The following is a 20,388-nucleotide window of genomic DNA, read 5'->3' as shown; positions in this document are numbered from 1 at the left end:
AACAGTCTATAATGAGCCTGGAAGATTTAAACTGGATATGATGAATGCAAACTACACTAAACCTTTCTGTAATGAAAATTGATACAAGCTGTCACACATCACGAGCCGATTTACATGCAGATTTGGGTGCTGGCTCTCCTTTACTGTCCGTAAGCCTTTCAAATGTATTTTCAGAGACACAATCTTCTTCCAAATTGTGTGTGTGTGTGTAATCTCTTTAAATCAGGGTGAAATTTACATGATCTTTACTTCTTCATTTTAAAAGAAGAAACATAACAAAGAAAATAGCTGTCAAGGGCAGAGTCAGAGCTGTTTTTTCCAGCTGGAACTCACTGGAACTCAGTTCCGACACCTCTCAGGTAGGCACCATTGCCATCATAAGGAAGTAAGGGAGGTGTTCATGGTGAGTTCCGGCACCTCTTTTCCTGCAAGCTGTCTATGCAGGCCATAATGTGCTTCTTTGTAACAAGAGGTAACTAACACATCCCTTCTGCCCTTAAGGTTTTAAATGCCAAAGTTAGAGCTCAACGGCTCTATGGAATTCCAGTCTGGATGTTAAGGTTTGCCCAGTCAGTGGAACGAGTTCAGGCAGCCTTTCTGGAGACCCGCAGAGGTGAAATAGATTGCTTGCCTCTTCTTCCCTTTGGCAAGTGACTGTACTGTTGAAATGGCAACGAGATCGCACTGGCCTATTTATTTTGAATGTTTGTAAGTGATGCCAATGAAGGTTTGATGATGATGATGACGATGACGATGATACAAAAAAATTAAAAGAGCATTGGGACTGACATTTCCTGAATGGGAAATATCTGTGGGCGGCTCCCTGACAATTTAGGGATCGGAATGGAAGCTGAAGTTCAGTATTCATTAGCTACCACTGGAAAGTGAACCAGAGCAGCACAAGCCATTAAAACAGTCAAGGGCTACTTAAAAACCATTACTGGCCAAATGCACTTAGTGCCCACTCCCAGTCAGTCTATTTCCTTATGATATGCACTTGCTTGTATAGTTTCCATAGTTATGATGTGGGCCCACATGCACCCAGGAGCAGCTTGGGCAATTTCCCCGTTCTAGATTTTTTTAAAAAATAAAAAAATCTCTCATTTAGTTGTCTGCAAAGGGAGAGAGTACTTCCTCCTTCATTCTCCCCAATTACAGCCCTTTCCCTTGTCCATCCAAGTGGTAGAGTGAATAGCAAGGACAATTAACCGGGTGCAATGAGGGAAAAGGAGCTGCAATTGGGGTATCTGCACATATTTCTCTTACCATTTACCATTTTTCTCCTTAATCTCAACAAGAAGCAACACACACACACACACACACACACACACACACTTCACTAAGATTTATATGCATCATTATAAACATTATTTCAGCATAACATTATGCACATATACACTGCAGTTTCACTGGTGCTCAGTATAAGAGGTGGTTCTGATGCAGGCAAAGCTTGATCAAGTTATATAATTCCATGTATAAATCTGTTTAAAACAGATTTCTACTCCAGCCCTAATTGGGAAAATGGAGACAATTGTCCCAGGCATGCTGTCTCACGAGGCTAAAGCAGCAGCAAATGGGGATTATGCTTCCCCAGAAGATTCTTTAGGCTAGGGGATTCACTGGAATTCTGACACACCAAGTGGTCGTCTGTACTGCCTAATAGTTGGATCGGCTCTGCACATTTATGAGAGATAGTAGTAGGAAAGGAGAGGGGGAGGGAGGGAGGGAGGACTGTTGCACTAAAGATGCCCAGGGAATTTGCTCTTTGCAAATTCCAATGCAAGCTGACTTGATCTCCACATCCCAGGCTAATGTGTAGATTGAAACCGAGGGACGCAAACATAACCTTGGTCACTGCCCAGCAGAGTTTAATGGAGCTGTGGGGCCACTGCCACATCTTCTACCCAAGTAGGTCAGCTAAGACAAAATGTAGGGAGCGGGCAGATTGCTGCCCAAGCCTGGATTAGACCTGATGCCATCACATGATGTCAGCAAGATTGTTGCCAGCAGGGAGCCCTCCTGGATATTTGGCAAGTGGAAAGGTGTGTGCTGCACACTGGCATTACTCTGCAGGCAGAGGCCAGCAAGACTGAATGGGTGAACATCTCTATCCAATCCACACCCCAGCCCAGCACAAGAGGGGGTGGGATTGCTCTTCCACTTTTTAAAATCCAACACAATTTGCACCTTTTTATTTTTTTAAATCCAATGACATTTGCACATGCCAAATGTTCCAGTGAAATACTTGGCTCAGAAACCATATCCAAATTAGTTTTTAAAATGAGGTGTGTGTGTGTGTGTGTGTGAGAGAGAGAGAGAGAGAGAGAGAGAGAGAGAGAGAGAGAGAGAGAACAAAAAAATGAGTACAAAAAAATAGTAATATATGTTTAAATGTGTGGGTCTTTTGGCAGATGGAAAATAATAATAATGAATTTGTAGAGTAATGTGTAAATGGGACAGAGTGGACCCAGTGGAGGGCACATCAGAAAGTGACAGGGACCAGAAAGAGACTGATTCACCCGTCCCTACCATTTGGCATGAGTGGCTATGGTGGTCTTTGATAAACAATATCTGGGAAGGAGCACTGCTTCTATTTGCAGAACTGTTTATTGGTCTAGTTTTATTTCTTGGCTGGCAAAGATAGACTCATTGCAAAAAGGAATCTCTCATTTGCTGCGCTGGCTCCCAGGATGCAACAGGGCTTTTGTAATTAATACTGTTATTTGTAGTTACAGAGTTGCACCATAGTTCTCTCTCTCTCCAACTCTCCCTGCCCCCTTTCCCCTGTACTTGCTGTAGCTATACGTAATGGTTCACTATCATATTACACTGTTGCAAGTTAGTTGTGGTTACTCTTAGATGCCATGGCAATGAAACAGTGCTGCTACTTGCTCAGAGATGCAATTAGGGAAGCAAAATATTCTAGTTCAAATGCAATTTGATTGCAGCCGTTTGGATGCCAACTGAATGCTAGGAAAATATTGTTTGCCCCATCGAGAAACAAAGGGAGAATACTTCTCCCTATTTACATTATGGTCCTGTCCCCAAAATGGTGGGTTTCAAATGGGAAAAGGAAACGGGGACTATTATGTATCTCTCTAGTCTTTGCTTAGCTTTATGGGAGACCTGCCTGGACATAGTTTTTTTAGGAGTACTAGTGGCAGTGCCACTTCTGCTATTTTTTTCATTTATAAATTTCTTCCTATGAAGCATCTCAAAGCGATTTCATATATGAAACCTATTGCATCTATAAAAACATTTAAAAGAGTTACATATATAAAAACAACTGCATCTATCTATCTATCTATCTATCTATCTATCTATCTATCTATCATCTATCATCTATCTATGGAACAATTTCAAATCCAACTGTAATAAAAACTTTTCACTTAGAAGGCTTATTAAAAGAGGAAAGGCTTTGTCCCTGCTGAACTTCTGGTGCTTACTGGAGACTATCTTTTATTCCAGCAAGCTATTTTCATTGACGTTGGATATTACAACTTTATCTGATTTTTATCTTTTGCATTGTATAAGGGAGAAACAAACCAGAAGTGGAAGTTGGGGGAAGCCCAGGAGGGGAGGGGAAAGGAAATGTAATATAAATGTTATGGATATGAGAGATGTATGTAATGTTAGAAAAAGAAAAGTGAATAAAAATTTAATAATAATAATAATAATAAGAAAACAGTTTTCAAAGCAGAATCAAAGTTGGAGGCTGGAGTCCTGAGAAACAAATGGAACTGCCCACACTGAACCAACGGGGAGTTCTGAATATTCTAAATGGTTTGCCAAAGGAGATTGGCTAGCCAGCTAGCCAGAAGTCAACCTTAGCATGCATCATCCTGAAGTGGATGTGGGCTGACATTTCATATTCAAGGTCATTTTTCAAATAGTGCTTCAATTTCTCCCCCTTTATTGCAAAGCCACTAGTGCACTTAATGTACTTCACCTGCAAATTGCGAATTACAATCCAATTACTAATGTGGGATGCAATAGGCTTTCTTCAGTTAAAAGCACAATTCTTTGCTCTTACATTGGGAGAATATTAAAAACAATCTGTTCCAGGATGTATGTTGAAAGCAACTTAGTTTTCTCTTTTTTTAGCCCAATAAATTAGTGATGAGCTATGGCTCTCGGGTATTAAACCAAAAAATTGGATTCCTGCTACTGAAAGCACCTATCTCTATCTCTGCTCCATTCTTTTACATTAGCTCAAACAATTTCTTATACCCTTTTCCTGTGGAATGCTATCTAATGAGAAGGAAAAAGTTTCTGCTTTAAGATCCAGAGTGAAAATGGCAAGGATGCCCATACAAGGATGATCTTAGAAACTGAAACAACTCAGTCCATGTTTTAGGCCAGGAATCCCCAAACTTCGGCCCTCCAGATGTTTTGGACTACAATTCCCATCATCCCTGACCACTGGTCCTCTTAGCTAGGGATCATGGGAGTTGTAGGCCAAAACATCTGGAGGGCTGCACTTTGGGGATGCCTGTTTTAGGCGGATGGAAATCAACCAGTTTTGATGCACTGCTTTTCACTAAATAGCATCTCTGAGCTTACACATTCATTCTCATGTAGTTGATGACTGCAGCCCTGAATTGTATTGCATGTGTGAATGAGTCCTCATCATGCACATCAAATGCCAGTCAAGGGCTATTGTGTATCTCCTCAGATATGATGCTTGTCAGTAGAGACAACTGGATGTCCCTTCTCAGGCAGAACACTTGAGAATTGTTGAAGCCAGAAGAGTTTTGAAGTATCCCAGAAGGGTTCTTCACATTGTGTTCTGTTCCATAAAGCAAAAGGTGAAGAGAATTTGAGGTTCCTCCTCATTTGAAACATCTGAGAAATTCTAAAGGATGTTGAAAGAGTCTCTATAAGACCATAAATGATCTGGGATCCCTAGTTCACCATCTATGTTACATGAAGCAAAAGTTTGAATTCGGAGGTTCATCCTGTTTTTTTAAACATTTGACAGATTTTGAAGGATTTTGAAAGCACCTTGATAAGACCACCAAATGTTTTGAGGAGGGCTACACATATTCTGAGTTTCAGTTCTTATCCCAAGGGAATGTTGATTTGAGCTTATGATAACTGTTTGGGGATCGGTGAAATTAACCCTCTTGACCAAGAAGGAATGAGATAAAGGTGTTTTGTTCTAGCTGGTCTGTCCTCTCGACCAAATTGTTCTGATTACCTGATTAATCAGCTGGAAACGTGGTAGTTTTGTTCCCACTTCATTTTGCATTCCCTTAAAATCCCCTAAATATATATTGTTAAACTAGGTCTCCTACTTCCCTGATCACAGTTTTCTCATTACACTTGGAAGATGTTAAAAACCACCTGCCAAAGCATACATTACCACCCACTGTTAAAGAGAGGCCACAACTTAACAAACACCTGGATGGGAACATGGGGTAGGAGAGGAGGGAGACAGAACTAAATGGAGGCTGGATCTCCCGAGTCTTTGCGAAGGAGACAGAAATGAGATCAAAGCATGTAATTATAGCTTCTGGTAGCGACAACAGGAAAAGGAGACAGTGAGGCACAAAACCCACTTAGGACAAAAGCAGCTTCCAGGCTCAGCATGAGCAAAGAAAGATTTCAGGGGAAGAATCTTTAAAATTGGAAATTAGCTGACTTTCTTTTCATTGACTGTGTTGAGATGCTAATGGAATAGTTTGGCTGCAGTGCAGTAATGTCAGGTACATAATCAGATGCACGGCTATCTGGCTGCAAAGGAAGGGAACGTGAAAGGTACATGAAAGAGGGCCTTAAAGTTATCTCTCTCAGGAGAAGATTGCTGGGGGCAGTTGCACCAAATCCTGCTCACTACAAATGCTCCTGGTGTTTTCTTAAAACGAGCAACCAGAGCTTGCCCACAGGGCACTAGAACGCTGCTCACAGCTGCCCACCAACACATGGAAATGAACATTGTCTTATTGATGTACAGGCAGAAAGACCATTCCCCCCATAAAAGGGGAGGCGCATTTTGCGCGGTCGCGCACAGCCCCCTGGGATCCCTAAGGCAGCCCTGGAAGTTTGGAGGCTGGTGCTGCCTTCCCAGACTGGATACTGGTGGACTCCGCCCATGCAGTTACCGGTACCTGTCCAATCCAGCTCGGGGAGGCGTTGCCAGGGGGATAGGCCAGGTAGGAGGAGGTAACCTTACTGTGCACACAGCTGAAGCAGTTGACGGCTCCAGAGCTTTCCCACCCTCCACTCTCAACCTGTATTACAGGTTATTTTCTTCCACAGGCGTACACGCACGCAGGCGCTGCTACAACAAAGCTGCTGTTGAAGAGCCGGAAAGGAATTTCCCTGCATTGGCAGGTTTCGCCTTTCCCATAGCAATTCGCCACAACTTTGGCGGATACAGGCCTTGGGGGGGGGGAATCCTTTAGTCATCTACATAAATGGGGGGCATGGGGCGGTGACCCCCCACCCCAATTGTGGCGGTGATAACAGGGTTCTTGTAAATGGGGCTAAGGGGGAGGCATTGACCATACACAATAGGCTGTCATACACAAATGGGGCTAAGGGGGAGGCTGCGACCGAGGGGGGGGGCTATCTGCTTGAACATATGTTCTCCAGAGCTAGCCCAACCCCCACACATGCTGGATAACCCTGAAATTACCCAGATCCCCGGCTGGGGGCTGGGAAGGATATATGCCCAATGCCTGAGCCAAGGTCTCCCTACATCTGAATTCTTAATAAAGTTGTGGCCAATTTTAATCCCATAGAACGTGGTCTTGTATCATCATTCCGCTCGGGGGCTGCCTGGGGGCCTTGGGGGACTCTGCCTGACCACACAAATTAATTTGCACCTGTGAACATTGTCTGAGGTCAATTCACTATTAATAATAAGAAGAATATAAATAATCAACAAAGTGGATGGCAGTGGTAATGCATAGCTTTCCTTTGCTCAACACCCCAAAAGACAGCTTTCCAGGTCATGTGGGCAGCATGACTAAACAGCTTCTGGCACAATGGGACACCATGATGGAAACCAGAGCCCACGGAAATGCTGTTTACCTTTACGCAGTTGCAGTATCTATTTATCTACTTGCACTGGTATGCTATTGAACTGCTAGGTTGGCAGAAGCTGGAGCCGGGCAACAGGAGCTCACCCCGTCATGCAGATTTAAACTGCTGACCTTCTGATCGACAACCCCAAGAGGCTCAGTGGTTTAGACCACAGAGCCACCTGCATCCCTACTTGTTCCTAAAAGAGGTCTCCAAATACAGTTAATCAAAAGCTTATCAGTTGTTCTTCCACGAAAAGAACCATAATGGTGGCCAAGCTTTCCTAAAACACAGCTCACCCAATTCTGATCTTCCATGAAAAGTGCAGTCACAGGAGACAGTTGCAAATATTTCTAGGTTGCTATGGTAGGTCAGGAGAAGCAAGCAGGAGTTCCAGCAGGCCTTTCCATTGCCCAACATGAACCAAGGCTTCACTCTAGAATTTGTGCCAGAATCTCCTGCACATTGCTGGGACCCTGAGACAATTCTGCAAGGAATCTTCAGCGGATGAATCAATGTACAAACAGTTCCCTAAAGGTGATGGTAGATGTTATTTTAAATGACCAGACGGATGCATGGGAATGTTAGTGCAAGTTGCTCCATGTAGAACTGTACATCAGGAAAGCATTTTTTAAAAATCACATTCCCAAGAAGGTTGAAGACCTATGGACAATTTATGGTGGGATGGACAAATTGCCTAACTTCATACACGGCAGCTTCCTAGGGTTTATTCTTACGTTAAATGGCAGAGGGCCTTCTCGGTAGTGAAACCCACCCAGTGGAACTCCCTCCCATCAGATGTCAAGGAAATAAACAACTATCTGACTTTTAGAAGACATCTGAAGGCAGCCCTGTTTAGGGAAGTTTTTAATGTTTGATGTTTTATTGTATTTTAAAGATTTTGTTGGAAGCAGCCCAGAGTGGCTGGGGAAACCCACAGATGAGCAGGGTATAAATAATTTTTTTTTCTTCTTCTTCTTCTTCTTCTTCTTCCTCTTCCTCTTCCTCTTCCTCTTCCTCTTCTTCCTCTTCTGCTTCTGCTTCTTCTTCTGCTTCTGTTTCTTCTTCTTCTTCGCCCCCTTGAATGAGATAGGAAATTAGCTGTGAGATGAGATAAACAAATGCCACTATTCTGTGGCATTCCCCCACCCTCATTTTCATACTTTTTAAATAAATAAATAAATAAATGAAATGCTATACCTATTTGGTGTTTAGAACAGGAGGAGGAGGAGGAGGAGGAGGAGGAGGAGGAGGAGGAGAAGAAGAAGAAGAAGAAGAAGAAGAAGAAGAAGAAGAAGAAGAAGAAGAAGAAGAAGAAGAAGAAGAAGAAGAAGAATTGTATGTCAGGTTTCATGCTTTAATTATGCAATCCTAAAGCTGGTGTGTACAGGTGGTTTTGATGCCCATCAGAGTGAAGTAAGAGAAGCGCTCTTGTACTTCTTCATCCATTACATTTTTTCCCATTTTACATACTTTCCCTCCTGCTCAGAACAATAGAAAGAAACTTACCAGACAAGGCTGATACTAGCTCCTTCCAGCAGTGCCAGAGTGCTCTGTTGGTGCATTTGCACTGTGCTGACCTCCCCACGTCTTTGTCCTTCTCCCTCCCCATAGGCAACAGCAACCCACCCAGATGGCCACTGTGAGAACAGGACGTTGGACTAGATGGGCCTTTGGTCTGGTCCAGGCAGGCTCTTCTGGTGTTCTTATGTCCAGGGCTGAAGCTGAGGCTTTCTGCATTCAAAGCATGTGCTCTACCACTGAGCCCTAGGGAGCGAGAGAGGATCTGGGGGCTTTTTCTATTCCCACTTTGATATTGTGTGCATCTAACATCCATCAGAGTATAAAAGGATCCTTTGTGAGAGGCACAGCGGTTTTTGTCAGGTCCTCTGAAATAGCTCCCGCTTTAATCAAGCTGCCTTTGAATGTCCTCACAATGCAACCTCACACTTGACTGGGCGGTCCGTTGCGGTAACTTTCTGGCCTTCAGAAAAGACTATGTATCCAACTTCCCAGACAATAGCTTCATTACCAAGGGGCTTGCTGGGTTTCGTCCAAGCATCAGTATGCCACAACAAATACCTGGCAGTGCTATTTTTCTAGAAAGAGAGGTGCCGGAACTCACCATGAGCACCTCCCTTGTTCTCTTATAATGGCAATGGCACTCACCTGCGAGGTGCCGGAACTGAGTTATGATGCGTTCCAGCTGGAAAAAAAAAACCTGCTTCACACCCAGGACAATAAAGTTTTCTGCATGTTTTGCTGCTAAGTTACCTTCTCTGCCGCTACATCTCAACCATTTGGTTCTCTGTTTATGTCTCAGCCCCCCAAAAGAAGAATTCACACAGTGCCGCATGAATAGCGGAGAAATCCTGTGGGGAAGTTCTTGGTTTCTATTCTTTCTTTTGTTTTCACTTCAAACGTCTTTCTAAGACTGCAGGTAATCAATGGATTGTTGATTCTCCAGAGATGTTAACCAGCTAGTCAATCAGCAGACATAAATCTGCACCTCCAGAAAGCATCCTCTGTTTTAAAATTCAGACCATTCTCTTCAAGTTGAACCTTTTCTCTAACTTTGTGTATCTATGTTGGGGGGGAGGGGGGCTTCCTTTTTGTTCTTAGCAGTGGTCATTCCCTTTGCTGCCAACACTGTGTCTGCAGCTGCACATAAGAAATGGAAATAGCACAGAAAGGAAAATGTCAAATCTGACTAGGAACTGCAAAACAATGGTGAACGTGTACATGTTCCCCCTGAGATGTAGGAGGCAGGGGGAGGCCAGCAGCAGATATAACAGCAGCAATAACTGAAAAGAGCCCCACACACTTCTAGTAGGCCAAGATCTAGTTTTTTCCTCTTTACTAACGTGAATTAGGTGGTAGCACCCAGCATAGATCCTGGGTTGACGTCCTTCAGGTCCTTGGCTCAACTATAGTCATAGCAACCTTGAGTTTTGCTTAACATTTGCAGATGTTCAGGCTTCCTGAGGCAAACTGGAGCATTTATGAAGTGAGAATTGAAATTAACAAATATGACTAATCTGTCCTTTCGGCTTCGTGTTACTGGGGTACCAATACCTGAATTCCTGCATCAGTGGATGGTTTTAATTAAGACCTGGATTCATTACTATTTAAAAAAACAATAACAAAACATTGCTGGCCAGTGGGGATCTCTTAACCCTCTCCCTGCCAATCCCAACCCAGTCTTTCCACCAGCCATTTTCCAGCACTTTTAGCCAACTTCCTTAAGAGAAGGCATTGACATTTTTTGCAATTAAAATGCAGAAAGCAAAAAGGTTAAAAGGATAATGTTAATGGAAATGTACAAAAGTCACAATCCCTACCCCACACTTTTCAGGGTATTTTCACTGACTTTAATGAGGCCACTATGGAGATGCAGTGGCCTTTAGGACTAAGGCTGAAATCTCCTTGCAGCCTCACTTTTTAATTAATCCTTGTGGGGCGGGGGGATGGGGGATGGGACAGAAGATGGGAACTGGAAGCCATTCCAATGAGTTAGCTGATATATTGGATCCCCCACCCCGTACACATTCATTTTCATGCAAATCCATTCATGTTTGACAGCAGTTGTCATTAAAGCACGGGGTCACTTTGTAGCCTTGATGACAGATCAAGCTTTTTGCCATTATCTGTAATTGGCAAACTGGGTAACGAGGCAGCATTCCCAAGATGGCCCTGGGATTTACATGTGCCTCGTTAGCAGAACCAAAGCTGCTCTGTGGCATTCAACGGGCGACAAAGGAGAAATGCTCAACACAACAGGATTGTTATATTTCTCTCTCTCTTCCCTTGCACCTCGATTCTCAAAACACTTCTGCAACTCCAAGAACAAAATATCTTACAGTGCTTCATAATTATAGACGCCTCACAATTTTAAATTGGGGCTGAACTGAAAATCCGACCCACCCACCCCCATTTTGCTGCCCAATTTTCAGGTGGTACATTTGGGAGCAATTTGGATGGTTTCAGGTAGGTTATTTTTTATTTAAAAAAAGTTCAATTGTTTCAACAGCAATGTGTCCCCCCCCCCTTTAAAAATGTTTCAGCATAGGCAGTGAAAACAACAGAGTTTCTCGCATTGGCTGCATCCTAGTGGTCATTCTTTATTTTTATTTTTTACTGTGCTTGCATACAGCAGAATGATACTAGGAAAAAGCTTACCGATTAAATCATTCTAGTTTCATAGAGTCACCATTGCTACTAGTATTAAGTGAGTTGATGTGATTTACTGGGCTGGGCTGAAGATCGGATGTATACTAGTCTGGGGCCATAGCAGGTCAAAGACTCGTTACTATTTCTGCAGAAGGGCCCCTGTATCCAGGGACACTCCATCACCATGGAAGGGAAGCCTTTTAGCCCCTGATAAGATGTATTCTCACCCTTTGTGCTGACTGCAGCCAATCAAAGGAAAAGGAGGCGAGTCAGCCACAGAGGATTGGCTCCTAGGGTCACTCTGGAGACAGTAGAGAAGGACCTCCAAGAAGGTGTTGCCCTGTATACACCAAAGCTAAGCATTTGGGAACATTTCAGCTTCCAGAGATCTGTTATGTACCATGGCACTTGAAAGAAAAAGAAATTAAGTCACTCCAAAAACAGATTCACACGCATTATGTGCACAGAATATAATATATCTAGCTGATCTATGTTAATCATTGCAAAACATCCCTAATGATGATTATTGTATAATCATAGAAGATTGCATTATTTGAAAGGGGGGATGGCCATGAGGGTGTGTGGCTGTGACTACCATGAAGAGAGCCTGGGCTTCTAAATTTGCCACTACAGCTGTAGGCAAAGGAGAAGCCACAACACTGCTACTTCCATCTGCCAAGACTGTTTTTACAACAAAGCTTCTGAGCAAGCCTTTGGAACTACCATCGTGAAAGCATTCTTTCTTATACCACAATGAAAAGAAAATATTAGATTACAATGATCAATGTGCCTCTTTCCAGCTGGCGCTGCCATTTCTAACCTATCCTCTTTATACTGCCTAAATTACAATACAGTCTCCATTTACTAAGTTCTGACTGGAACCCGGCACGGTTCTCTGTTGCAACAGCTATGGCTATATGCACCCATTTTCTCAATCTTGTCAATGGTTCAGCCAGTGAACCAATTGCGGGTCAATGAGAAAACTTCCAGACGCAAAGCTGATTGGCTTAACCCATTCACACACACACACACACACACACACACACACACACACACAATTCCAAACAGAATAGAGGAGAAACCAACCAGATACTTTTGACAGTGATATTTTCCTCCTGTTATCTCAAGAACTACAGCAAAATCCCACTAGCTTTTGAATTTGGAATGGCAAACTATTCTCATGCCTGTGGTTCATTACTGTGGATATATTTATAATTTTACCTGCAGGTACTTAAATCAGCAGCACCAGGGGAGCCTGCAAAGATCACATATTTAGGAGAGTTCTCAGATATGAAAACAAACCTAATTTGTATCCACTTGAGCCTCCTCACACCACTTCCAAATACAGAACAAGCGGGGAAGATTAATGCTGGCAAGTGATCCAAGAAGTAATCACAACTGCTTTTAGCTCATTATGAAGATTTTACACCTGTGATTAAGGCAGACATACTGGATGACTTATTCTGCCAGGAGATACCTTCCTGTGCATTTCATTAGGGAAAGCTAAATATAAGTACAACTTGACTCTCTTTTCCTAATACAGTGGTACCTTGGTTCTCAAACGTCTTGGTACTCAAACACAGGCCCGTTTTAACCACATCCAGCGCCATGGCACAAAGGTCCCTCCGGTGCCCCCTCCCTTCCCAAAATTTAGCCTGGGGTGGAGGGCGCCGTTGGCGACAATTTGTTGTTGACAAAGGAGTGCTGGCCATATAAAGGGCCCCATTACCTTCAGTAGCTTAGGGCCTCATCAAACCTAAATTTGGCCCTGCCCACCTCCCCTTAAGCTTCCCACGCCACTCAAAAATCAGGCCAGCGGTGCGTGGGTTCAGGGTCCTCCTTCAGTCAGAAGGTGGTATTCAACCCAATTAAATTAATGAACATGGGTCTATTCTGAGTAAAGCTTAGTTGATTATCACCCAGAAACCCTTGACAATCTACTGCAAAACACCCAAAGCTTTACCACAATTGCCCTGAATCTACCTGTGACTCCCCGTTCTTGCTGGAAACAGCTTATTCATCCAAATGAAGTTTTCACTGTGGTCACATCCACACCATATATTTAAAGCACATGACGCCCCCGAAAAGTATTGTGTGAACTGCCGGTTGCTGTGAATCGTAGCTCTATGAGGAGTAACCAACAGTTTCCAGGAGTCTTTGGGGGAAGCCCCGAGCTTCAAATGTGCATTTAGTGTATCATGTAGATGTGACCTTTATTTACTACTATTACCTCAGCATTTTCATGAGTTCACAATGCATTTAGGGGTGTTTGGGGAAACATAATGGAAACTCTTTAGAACTAGATCTCTCCAGACTAAAGGCAAAAGTCATTAAATGCACCTTTGTTTATCTGCACAGTCGTTTGCATAGGAGGAGGAACTTTTGTTTCATCTGTTCCTGGCACTTATTTCCCACCTGAGCTGGGTTTATGACAGCATAATCATTTCCACAGCAACCAGAATTCTGACATGAGGCGAGAGAGATGGTTGGCAGGATGAGGCGAGGTGTGTAGATGAAGCAAATGATCTCTCGGGAAACAAAGCTCCCTTTTCACGTACATATACATCTTATGGACCCAGCCAAGTACAAAGAAGGAAGGAAGGAAGGAAGGAAGGAAGGAAGGAAGGAAGGAAGGAAGGAAGGAAAGAAAGAAAGAAAGAAAGAAAGAAAGAAAGAAAGAAAGAAAGAAAGAAAGAAAGCAGAACTGAAAAGCAGAACGGCCTACAAAAGGCAGGCATGGAAGCATCCCTGTTTTCTTTGTCTACCACTTTCTCTTACAAATATTTTAAACAATGATAATGGTGGAAGAATATGGAACATGGTACACAACACTCCAACTTCAGTGAGCACCCAGTATGTTAAGGCAAGAGGGTGGGGGTGTTGCCATGGACTGACTGGAAACAGAGGTGTGATGGGAGGCACCAGCTAGGGAACCCCCAAGGGAAGAAGGCTCAGAGACAGGGGATTGGTGTTGGAAGGATAATGAGTGGTCATAGAGAGAAGAGGGAGCAGACTAGGAGGAAGTGACAGAAGCTGAAGAGGTAACAGGGTTTAGTGAGCAGGAAGAGGCTATGGCAGAGAGCAGTCCAGACTCCGAGGCAGAAGTAGAGGAGAGGGACCAAGATACAGTGATGAGTCTTCCTTCTTGCTGTTTCCAGCTCCCCTCCCCCTGGTCTCACAGAACTGGAAGTGGTATGAAGAGAGCAGAGCAAAGGCAGGCAGGGTCTCAGAGTGCTTAGGAAGGATCTGGGGGAAGAGACTTAGGACACTATGGGAAGTTCAGCCCTCACAACTGCCTCATTGGGGCAAGATCTATCAGGAAGACTTGCTTTGATCACCAGGCCTGGCCTCCTGAGCCAACCTTGTTTCTTTGAATAAAGAGTGAACTTCACTGGCACTCTGTGAGTTATTGCTGACCAGCTCTGGTCCCTCTCCTGACAGGAAGCCTAATTCCTTGGAGGGCTTTTCACCCCAAAAGTGTCTATATGGGATAGTTCTCAGGGGGCAACGAGGGCAACAACAGGAAGGTGAGGTGGGTAGTGCCCCTCCTGGCCTAAGACCAGGGGTGGGGGAGAAGAAATTCAATTCAGTTCACGTTTAAAGCCAAATCTATCAAACACACACTTTCCAAAGCAATATGAGAACTGAAACACAGCCATCCTCTGAAGTTCACACTTATCCAGATTTTGCATGCAGTTTTCCAACCAAACAATGTTTACAGAAATGCATGTATTGGGGGAAAGCGTGCATAAACCACTTTGAGGCTTTTGTGTGGTGTGTGTGTGTGTGTGTGTGTGTGTGTGTGTGTGTGTGTGTGTTACAGTCAACCGCTGTATGGAAAAAATGAGAAAGTTATGAAATAAAAATGAGTATCTTACTGAAAATAGCATACAAGAAATATTAGGATGGGGCAAATATGCATTATCATAGAATAGTGGAGTTGGAAAGAGCCCTGAGGGATTACCTAGTCCAATCCCCTGCAATGCAGGAATGAGCAGCTGTCCTTTACAGGGATCAAACATGCAACCTTGTCATTATCAGTACCAAGCTCTAACCAACTGGACTATTCTAGTTTCTAGTCCAAACTGCATACAGAAATGTATTTATTAAGAGAGATTCACACTAAAATTCTGAAGAATTTCCATGAGGTGGGGTGTTGGAGCCGATTGCTGCAGAAATGTGGAGAGCTGAATTTAATATTAGAAAAATAGGAGAGCTACAATTGACAGATACTTTCATCCCTACCTTAAGTACACAGCACATACAGAAAAATGCACATGGTAAAGGAAAGGGAAAACCTTTTTTGTTGTTGTTATCAACCGGCCTCGGTTTTATTTTACCATTTCAGGCAGTTTTGTGCTCAGCAAATGCTTGTCCTTGTGGGAGTTTACTTGGTATTATCCAGTCAGTAGATATTATTTTGTGGACAGTCAGGTGTCCACCAGTGTTTGATCAAGAATTGGGTGGAGAGAAATCACTCCTGCGCTGCCATGTTCCACAATGTACTGAGCTGTGGGGGTGTTTGCATGGACGGGTCCCCTGGTCCCGGGCTAATTACCTACTTGAGAGCACCAGAGCTGCACAAATGATAAAATCGTTCAGAAGAAGCAAACGCTTGAGATGGAATAAACTGAATAAAACTGTCAGCTGAATAGATTATTGACCACCTCACCTTTATGTCTGGAAACAATCAGAGTGGAGGGAAGGGAGAAAAATACTCCCTTTCCTATGCCAGGTGAATAAATTGGATTAAGCCCACACGGCTAAAATTTAGAATCTGTGTCTCTTGTGGGTATATTCACTGTAATGCAGATTTAATATTTAGACAGAGACATATATATTGTGCACATGGAGGCCGGCAGCTCTTGTTTGCATACTGCAGAGGACATAAATGAGGGTGGGGGTAGCAATCTAATATGTGGAAGCTGCATATATTTATAGACACATCCCTGTGTTGATAATGCCTTCTCTTTGTCCTTTGTCTGTGCCCATTCTCTCACGCACATATTTACTCCTTCCGTTTGCTCATACACAGAATCACAGAATTGTAGAGTGGGAAGGGACCCCGAGGGTCATCCAGCCCAACCCCCTGCAATGCAGGAATCACATCTAAATAATTCCTGACAGATGGCCATCCAACCTCTGCTTAAAAACATCCAAGGAAGGAGAGTCCACTATCTTCCCAACAGAGTCTGTTTTACTGTCCACCACACTCCTTGGCAGCAAATTCCACTGCCGAACAGCTCTTGCCATCAGAAAGTTCTTGCTAATGTTTAGGTAGAATCTCCTTTCTTGTAATTCGAATCCATTGGTTTGGGTCCTAGCCTCCAGAGCAGCAGAAAACAAGCCTGTTCTGTCTTCCCTGTGACAGCCCTTTAGATATTTGAAGGTGGCTATCCTATCACCTCTCAGTCTTCTCTTCTCCAGCCTAAACTTCCCCAGTCATTTGATAGCTAATCCATTTTAACTGGGGTTTTAGATTATGGGCAAAACATTTTTTGTGGTTTTTTTCCTTATCAAATTTTCTCTGGAAATGATAAACCTGAATTAAATGGGGTGGGGAAGAGAAATACAGGTTGGTGTTTTGAAGCTAATGATATTGTGAGGACACTGCAAGAAAATGTGCATGTTTGAGGAGCACCAGTCCCACAACTAACACCCATCTGGAAGTAGAGACGTGCCAATCTGTGAATTTCAGTTGCTCTCGGTTTGTCATTTTTCCAGTCTTAAATTCAATTCTCTACACTTCCACACCAATTTGTGATTTTTTTTTAAAAAAAGCAGTCTTACTGAAAATTCATCAGTACTTTAGTATGAATTCCTCTCAAGACACACCACTTTGAATGCATTTTTGTCCAATGTGCACTTTTATTTTGGGGGAAAGTTATTTCCCCTAACCACGCATTCTTCTTCTTTTTGCTATTTTCAGTCCCCCCCCCCCCTAGCATTTGCATTGTTGTACACATTACTTTTCTGGAGAGCTGAGCTGTAAAATTCAGAGGCAAGCGTTGTTCAAAGGATGGCTGTGTTTCAGTTTGCTTATTGCTTCAGAAAGTGTGAATTATATAGGTTAGTCTTTAGCACCCAATATCTTCCTCCAACTCCAAGAAAAGATGGGGTTTAAAAGTCTGAGTTGCATTTTCTTAAAGCAGATTGCAATGATGTGGCTTCTTTTCTTCATCGTTTCTGCCCCAGTGCATTCTTTCTAATCCTATGTAAAATCTTTTTTTATGGACATGGGATATGCCACACTGCTGTTATTTTAAAGCTACACATCTCAAAAGAAACAGGAAACTCCATGATTTATTCCTAAAGCGCATAAAAACAAGAAGTCAGCCTCTGTATTTCTGATCTTTCTTTCTTTCTTTCTTTCTTTCTTTCTTTCTTTCTTTCTTTCTTTCTTTCTTAAAAATGGTTTCAGTGCTGTTCACTGGTGGTCAGTTTGACCTGCGTTTTATGAAAGGAGCAATCTACATCAGCCCACTCTTTATCTCCTGCAATTCTCATTCCATATACCTCCCTTACAGATTTTGTTCTTAAACTGCATATTTGAGACAAGCCATTTGACTTATTACCGTGACATGATTTATACTTCATTATTAGTAATTTGCCTCAGGATTCTGATTATAATGGCACCTTTTATCATGTTTAATCATTTTAGTACAGTTTCTCTACTTAATGTGGCTCTCTCCCGGAGCTACTATCAAAACTTTGCCTAAAGTGAAATTCAAAAAGTCCTCCTAAAGCATAGCATCTGTGGACATTTCAAGGGAAGCTAAAAGACAATGAGCAACATTCCTCTGTGGGATGGGGGAAGAATTTTGCACATCTTACCTCATTGACTTGTTTTTTCATTGTGAGCATTGAATGCAAAATCAGAGTCAAATGTCACACCAAATAATCACATTTACTGGAGCACCACAGGAATGGGGAAAGGAGCTATGAGAAGCGACAGGCTACAGTGCAGAGTCGAAAGTGTCCCAGCCCAGTATGTCCCTAGGCTAGGGATGGGTGGGAGAATTCAATTCAGCTTGCATTTGAAGGCAAATCTTTGCAAAACTATATGGGACCCAAAAGCATAACCACCCCTCAAACGTCACCCTTCTCCAAATTTTTCAGTGCTGTTCTCCAGCCAGGTAATGTGTCCAAATTTAACTTACTGGGGTGCATGAAAAGCCGTATGAAACTAGCATACAAAATTACCTAATTTTAGGGAGAATCACTTTGTGAAAATGTCTGTGTTGAGTAAAGTTGCATACAAACATTGGGAGAAATTGGCACTAAAGTGCTAATTAATTTTCATGAGGGCTTTTTAAAATTGCAAACTGATGTGGAGATGAAGTGAACTGAAGTTGGGGGGGGGGATTGTAGATTAAATAGAGAGAGAAAGAAATAGACCTGAAGGAGCGTCTCCACCCCCATCGTTCTGCCCGGACACTGAGGTCCAGCACCGAGGGCCTTCTGGCGGTTCCCTCGTTGTGAGAAGCCAAGTTACAGGGAACCAGGCAGAGGGCCTTCTCGGTAGTGGCGCCCAACCTGTGGAATGCCCTCCCATCAGATGTCAAAGAGAAAAACAACTACCAGACTTTTAGAAGACATCTGAAGGCAGCCCTGTTTAGGGAGGCTTTTAATGTTTAATAGATTACCGTATTTTACTTTTGTTGGAAGCCACCCAGAGTGGCTAGGGAAACCCAGCCAGATGGGTGGAGTATAAATAATAAATTATTATCAGTATTATTAGTATTATTATCTATCATCCCTACCCTAGACATGCCATTAGGCTCATCTCTGATTATTGAGCCTTTACCTTCATCTGCCTTTGAAGGTCCCACATCACCCTGCCAACAAATAATCCAGATTTTTTAATTAGCGCACAGGCAGGAATAATAATAATAATAATAATAATAATAATAATAATTTATACCCCGCCCATCTGGCTGGGTTTCCCCAGCCACTCTGTGCGGCTTCCAACAGAAAATTAAAATACAATAATCTATTAAACATTAAAAGAGCCAGTGGGTGTGGGCATTTTGAAATTTGCTGGTAACATAACCGTACCTTTAGAAGTGAGTGACCAATGCAAGAACAAATCTTCCTCTTGAGGTTTGCAGACAAGGCAAAATGTAACGGATAGGAAGAGCTGCAAGGCCTTAAGCATGCTGGTTGTCTGGTTGATGCTGCCTTTCCATGTTTAAATGCCCAGGACCATATCTTTCCTCTTGGACACTTGCTTGAGGTTCCCCACTGACATCAGGGGCATCGGTGCTTTCATGTCTCAAAGAATCACTCAGCCCACCATCACCACTCTCTGGGATGGAGAAACCAAGCTAAAGCCAGAGGGGGCGGAGGAGAGAGTGGAGGGGGTGTTGGTTCCTAATTTGGAAGCCCAGAGCAGTGACGATGTCAGCATTACAAGATCGCTCCTGACATTATATTTCTGATGGGGGACAGCGGTGGAGGAATGGAGTGAGAAAATAAAAATAGCCCATCTGATGGCCAGACCAGAACCATCAGAGATGCACAGTTTTTTCCCCCTCTTCCCCAAGTCATGTCTGCCACATTCTACCATTTGTGTGGTTATGACTTTGCTTGTGTTGAGCTTTGCATAATTCCACTGACATGTGGGCAGAGGTCCTTTAGTCGATTTCTTGTGCACGTCCGTCTCTTGCCATCAGAGTGCAGACATTCCACAGCAAACAGGGCCGTCTTAAGCGCCCCTGGCGCCGTGGTCCGCCGGATCCCTTCGGCGCCCCCACCCGCCCCATTTCCCAGCGCTGTGGGTGGGCGGGCACCGCACGGCTGTCACAGGTGCTGCTGCGCGGCGGGCGGGCAGGCACAGCGCAGTTGCCGTGGGCGCAGCTGTGCGGCGGACCGGCCGGCCAGTGGGCGGGCGGGTGGGCGCAGCTCGTGGCGCCCCCCTGGTGGGCCGGTGCCGTGGTGCCCTGCGCCACCCAGCTTGACCGTAGGGCCGGCCCTGACAGCAAACGTAAGTTGGCAAATACAGGAGGACAGTGATTAGGAAAGGGCTGTTCTATGTAGGTTTGGGCACCAGTCTGTATTTTGGTTTTCTTGTTCCACTTCTCTGCTGTTAGAATAAGCCAGGTGCTGCTGGAGAGAGAAGGCAGGATCACAAGGGTAGGAAGGAAGATCTCTCTCAGTGCCTGTAGTAGCTGTCAAACTTGAGAGCTG

This window comes from Zootoca vivipara, chromosome 5 (assembly GCF_963506605.1).
Source record: "Zootoca vivipara chromosome 5, rZooViv1.1, whole genome shotgun sequence".
In the NCBI taxonomy this organism is placed as follows: Eukaryota; Metazoa; Chordata; class Lepidosauria; order Squamata; family Lacertidae; genus Zootoca; species Zootoca vivipara.
Note: the sequence above shows the minus strand (reverse complement) of the source record.